We start from the raw sequence: 6,454 nt of genomic DNA, 5'->3' as shown, positions 1-6,454 counted from the left end.
GATGCTTAGTGTTCCATCCTTTGCCATGTAGCAGTAGTTCTTGTTCAACATTGTAGACCCATCATCATCCGCAGTGGCCAGCATGCATTTTCCCTTTTCCTTTGACACTGCTGATGGCCTCATCTTCGTCTCCGGATGACCAGACTTGATGGTCTCTTTTAACATGGGCCACGTATGCCCTTGCCTTTTCAGCTTTTTCTTTGTCTTCCAACTCTTGAGCCATTCTAAGGTAGAATGCTCTGCCTTTTACTACATTGGCCTTACAATCTCGTGCAAAGTGATTCTCTTTGTTGCATTTGTGACAAATTACAACATCAGTCTTGTCTTCTGAAGGAGTACCAGAGTCAGTGATTTGAGGAGACTGCGGTACCTCCTTTGGTTGAATATTCTGAGATTGCGGTGGTGGATGAGAACTTTTGGGAAATCGAGAGTAGTTATTCTGATAACCGAAGTTACGGTTGAATGGAGGTTTGTTGAAGTGCTGATTCTTGCGGAAGGAAGGTGGTGGTAGACGGTTGAACTGTTGGCTAACCAGAGCAATAGCCTTCCGAAAATCTTCATCATCATATTCAGAGTCCGCTTCGTATGACTGCGGTAGAGTGTCATACGAGGAAGGCTAAGGTGACTGCGGTGGAGCTTGTGCTATGAGAGCAAGTGGTCCTCCGAAGTCAGCACAGTCTTTGAGTACGGTGGATTCTTGAGCTTGCAGCTCTCCATAGAGCTTGTAAAGTGACAGGGAGTGAATCTTTCTATCGCCTTGGACTATCATCTTGGCCGTAGTCCAATGTCTGCCCAAACCATTAAGAAACTGAAGATTGATTTCATGGTTACTGCGGATGGTGCCCGCATTGGATAACTTGGTGACTATCAGGTTGAACCTTTTAAAGGAGTCTTCCAAACTTTCTCCAGTATGAGCTTTGAAGTTGTTGAACTCGTTGAGTGCGGTAGTAAGCTTCTTATCTTGTGCTTGTTCTGAGCCTTCGTACAGGTTTTTGAGAACATCCCAGATCTCTTTCGCTGATTTGCAATTTATGATAATATCGAAGTTGTCAGGAGCAACTCCGCAGGAGATTTCATAAAAAGCAACAGCATCATTTTCCATTTTATCGAGATCATCCTTGGTGGGACGGCTCATGGCTGGTTGACCTCCTCCTAGCCTGGTTGCAGCGCCGTCAGTTTGGACTGGTGTAAGGACTGGAACATGTGGTCCTTCTTCTACGGATCGCCATACATCTCTACCCAGTCTTCTCAAGTACCTTTCCATTCTTTGTGACCAGTGATGATATTCATTTGCGACTAGTATTAGGGCTCGGTTAGAACCACCAACACTGTTGGAAACATTTAGAGATAATGATTGTGCCATTTGAAATTGTTTTTTTTTGTTTTGAAGAAATGAGCTTTAGTGGTATAGAAGGCTCTTTGAAAAATCAGAGTTCCGTTTTCAAAAAGCAACCACTTTGGCTCTGATACCAATTGTTGAGAGAAAAACTTGGAGACACACTTGAACAAAAGTTAGAACAAGTATAATGCGGAATAGTTAATCTCAAAGGATCTAAAAGCTCAACAATAATATAGTTAGATAGTTAAAGAGTTAGTTGCGGAAATGTAAAGGAGTGGAAATGACAGCAATTGTTATATCAAGAAGACACTTAAGCTGATTCATAACAAGGAATGCATTCACTCCAAGTTAATAAGGAAGATCAAGCTTAGTGATTAAGTCTTAAAGACTTGCTCCGAAGAGAGATTATGATCAGCAGAATTATGATAAGATTTAAGTAAAAAGAGATGAGTTGAAGAAAGATAGAGAGATAACTTCAGAATGTGTATTCAGATAGAATTCATAAGTTATCGGTTCTTCCTATCCTTTTTGTCTCATGAAATACAAAGAGAGTAAGTCTCTATTTATAGACTTAGAAACTACACTAGATTACAACTCTATAAGCAGCCGTGCAAGGCATACTGGATAATAGAGTGTATTACATAAAAGACAAATAACGTAATCTAGCTAAGTTGACTGTGGTAGCTGACTCCGGTTGCTGATGCGGTTGCTGATGAATAAGATTGACTCCGGGTGCTGAACCGTTGCGGTAGAAAGATGGTTGCGGTAGCTGAGATGGTTGCGGTAGCTGAGTTCAAGAGGGTCACTTTTATGATTCAAAACAAATCTTTCGTTGACCAATTGAAGTGTTTATATAGGGTTTTTGATGAAATTTGTTGTCATTGAATAAACATCATGCATGCTTCCAGATTTTGTTTACAATTTTGTCCTTGTTAATGTTTACAAAAGCATAGAATTTAATGGTTGTGACATACGCCCAGTGTACTAGCATGGCTTCCACGATCTGATCACATGAGTACGCTGCATGTACCCACATGTACGCCCAACGCACGAGATAAAATGTGAAACTCAACTAAATGGGACCAAATTTGCAATCTTCAATTAGGTCAAGGCAAAAATGGAAATACTTGATATTCGGATGTTACAGAACCACTCAGTTTCTTGTATTACAGGTAGTGACACGAGAGCACAAGTGTGACGTTATGATGAGCGATTTATTGATGCTTATATGCCAGTAGTTTAGATAAACTAGTGTAAGGCATGTATTATTTTCATTTATTCTTATGTACTGTATTAACGATGAAATTCCAATAATTTTAATATAAATAAAATACATTTCTTCGGGAATGTTTTGATAACATCATTATTATATTTTTGGGAACGAATTACGCAATATTATTCTATAAAAAGGCTACTCTGATTTTAAATAAGCATAAATAAATCGGTCTTTTCTGATCGTGAAATTGGGGATGTCACAGATGAACATCCTAGATTCCGAAATAATCAAAATATCCTCCATCGTAATTGGATGCAATGGTGAAACAAAGCACACCGTTGGAGAAATCAAGCAAACCATCTACATAGAGGGGGTAAATTTAATGCAACGTTTTTGTGTAATTGATTCTTTGTCTTCCTATCATGTTATACTAGGTAGACCCTAGATCCACAACATGAAAGAAGTTCCATAAACATACCACCAGTGCATCAAGATGCCTACCCTATGGGGAATAATGAAGATCGTCGGGGATCAGCAAGAATCCAAAGAGTGTTATAAGACCTCGATGAAGTCTTCAACGACACCACAAAAAATCATATAAATTAAAGCAGAGGGCATGAAACATGCTAGAAGAAAGAGAACAAGACATAAAGTAATTGGCCCAAAACCTTGAGGATCCTGAAGCCAAAGACCTCATATGATCCTCAATACCAGAACAAATCGAGCAGAACCTAATAAAGTTCTTGAAAAACAGAAACAATACCTTCTGATATTGCCATATTTATACACATTTTTAGGCAATATTTTAATACATTTTAACTAATATTTTGGTTAATTGCATAGATATGTGATACTTATTGAATTAATTTATATTTTGCAGCCACTAAAGACACTCTTGAAGAATAAGGACCACAAGTGACAAGCATTGAAACTTTGGAGGATGGAGCTTAAAAGAAGAAGATTTCAGCTAAAAACCAAGATCATGACGTGAGAATCAAGTTTATAGAAGATTAGTACGCGGAAAGCCAGAATCCTTGCGCGATACGGATAAACACCCAGCTCACAACGTGAGACCCCAAGCTCACGACATGAGCCACGTATTTTGGAAAATTATAAATACTCCTTTGCATTATCGATTGAAAGAGCTTTTGGGAGAGGATATTCTAATAAATTCAAATTGGGAGATCAGAAACCTGCGAAAAACATACCTTTGAAGGATCGTTTACTTTCATTTAGCTAGATGAAACCTTTTTTATGGATTTTATGAAGTTGGTTTTATGCATGTGTTTGATTATGATTACCTAGCATGTTAAAGTTTGTGACTTTGTTGCTTAAAATCAAGTTTAGTGTAGCTTAGTGACTATTAAATTCAGTGTTGCAAAACTCGTCCTACTCGGCCAAGTACTCGTAATCGGCCCTCCACCGAGGTGAGTTATGTGAACTCGGAAAAAAAACTTAGATTAAGTCAAACTCGGTCAAAAATCGGAGAACCTCGGTCAAAACTCGGTCAACATCTCAGCGACTCGAGCCTACTCGGTATTAGTCGGTCTTACTCGGGCCTACTCGGTCAACAAAGTCAAACTCAGCCAACTCGGTCAAACTTTGTCAAATGGTCAAAATTGTCATAAAAAGAGAAAAAAATCAAGAATTTCAAGATTAATATGTATAATACACTTAATGATTTATTATTTAACACACACATGTGATTATTACTACTTATATATCTTAAATATTCAGTAATTATTCATGAAGTGAGACAATTGTGTGTATTTCAGTTTTTATGTATTCACATGTATCTAGTTTTGTTATATATTTCAATCAAATTATCATTTTAACTTATGATTTTGACATATACAATTTTCCTAAAAATATTTCTACATGAATTACCAAATTCGAGTACTCCCCGAGTACTCCCGAGTACTCGCTACTCGACAGTCAGCCAAGCAATTACCGAGTAGCGAGTTCTACAACCTTGATTAAATTACATGAAGTTGTTTACCTAGTAATTTAGTGACTATTAAATTTATAGAGCTAGGAGTGGCCACATCTACATCAAGTAATAAAAGTAACAAACTTAGTTGTGCCGGAGAACATAATTATGACCATAATTATGTTTGCTTAATTGCTCTAGATAAATCTTTCATAGCTCAATTATAGTTAATAACTAGTTCTGTGTTTGATTGTGTATGGCCATACATACTTTTACATGAATTGGTGAAAATATTAGTTTATTGGACCAAAATAGCTAATTAAATAACAATTGGTAACCAACTTTATTAATCCATAAATAGTAACTAACCATAGAAAAAAAGGTGGATTCGAAACTAAACGAAAGTGTTTTTATTATCTTGATTACATCTGTTTTTAGTTAAATGTTTTTTTAAGTTAATCTGAACTTGAAAAATAAGATAAAACCCCCACTTTAGTTAATTCTTTTTAGATTAATTTTTAGTAGTTAATTTATTAGCAAGATTCGTTCCATGTGTTCGATACGCAACTTACTTTACTAAACTATATACTGACTAGGTACACTACCTATAGGTGCATTAGTAGATAAGTAGTTAGGTTTATAAATTTAAAACTAGTACGTATAATTTGTACGTATCAAGTTTTTGGCGCCGTTGCCGGGGAACGTCTATTTTAGTTTTCAAATTTAATTGTTTTAGGTTAATCGATCCTTTTTGTGGGGTAAAACCTGCAAAAAGTTACTTTTTAGCATTATTTTTTTCTGAAATACTAAACTCACGATGTGAACTCTTAAAGCTCACGACATGAGCTCTGATATTTCAGGTTTTATTTCGTTTTTGCTTTCTGTTTAGTTTATCTGCTATACCACGAGGTGGCACTTATTACCGCGTCGTGGTGATCTTTAAGTAGGATTTTTTATTTAGTTTTACTTCGTTTTTACATTTTTGTTTTTGTTTTTGTTTTAGTAGTATATGACCCGAGGATCAAACACACCATTGACACCACCACTTGAAGATCCAGAGTCAGCTTTTCATAAAAAGAAGGACAAGAACGTAGGAGGAGCAAGCAACATCCCAAAAAACGAAAGCAGATTCGAAAGCTTTGATAGATCTCCTAACAAAAAGGAAGCTGGTTATGAGCCCGAAAAAGAAATAGACAAAAGTAGTGAACCTGAAAGCGAGCCAAAGAACAACATGATGGACATTATTGACATGACAATGAAGGCATACAAGAAGAGAATACGAGAGGAAACCGGTCCAGGACTTGTGGAACCCATAATTCCCGCTACTGCTACCTTTGAGCTTAAGGGACATATCATTTCCGTGCAAAAGGATATTCCATTTTCCGGAAAAGATCATGAAGATTCATACAAGTACCTCGATGAAGTCAATGACATTGCTAACTATTTCATTATTTTGAATGTACCACGAGAGGCTGTCTTTTTAAAAATGCTTCCGGTTAGTTTCAAGGGAGTAGCAAAAGATTGGATGAAGGCACTTCCCCCATAAACAATCAACACATGGGTACAGATGCGTGAAGAATTTCTCCAATAATTTTTTCCACCATCCAAAGTTGCTAAACTTAAAAGGCAATAGCTAATTTCGAGCAACAAATGGGGGAGTCTTTATATGAGGCATAAGAGCGATATAAGGGGTTAATAAGGAACTGTCCACAAAATAATCTAAACGAGCAACAAGAAGTCTCGATCTTCTACGATGGGGTGAACGTAACACCCACGAAACTACTTGATTCTCAAGGACCTTTAACAAAGAAGAATTCCACTAAAATTAAAAAACTAACCGGAGAATCTTCAAAGCAGTCACGGGAATATCACAACCCTCGTAATGATGGAGCTAGGGGATCGGGAATGGTGCTTCGGAAGACATGACGGCTGTTTTGGCAATGTTGAGTAGCATGGATAGAAGAATGAC

At 37.1% G+C, this 6,454-nt stretch overlaps 1 non-coding gene across 1 annotated transcript; it reads right to left on the bottom strand.

The window, feature by feature from the left end:
- Positions 1-6,100: 6,100 nt before the first annotated feature.
- LOC145110368 (small nucleolar RNA R71) lies at positions 6,101-6,206 on the bottom strand. The gene has a single exon (XR_013709749.1). It is a non-coding gene; the product is annotated as a small nucleolar RNA R71 (small nucleolar RNA).
- Between the last annotated feature and the right edge of the window lie 248 nt (positions 6,207-6,454).

The sequence above is a fragment of the Lactuca virosa genome, chromosome 4 (genome assembly GCF_052849685.1).
Source record: "Lactuca virosa cultivar CGN04683 chromosome 4, Lactuca_virosa_CGN04683_v6, whole genome shotgun sequence".
NCBI lineage: Eukaryota > Viridiplantae > Streptophyta > Magnoliopsida > Asterales > Asteraceae > Lactuca > Lactuca virosa.
The sequence above is the reverse complement of the archived record's forward strand: the minus strand, read 5'-3'. Positions and strand labels throughout refer to the sequence as shown.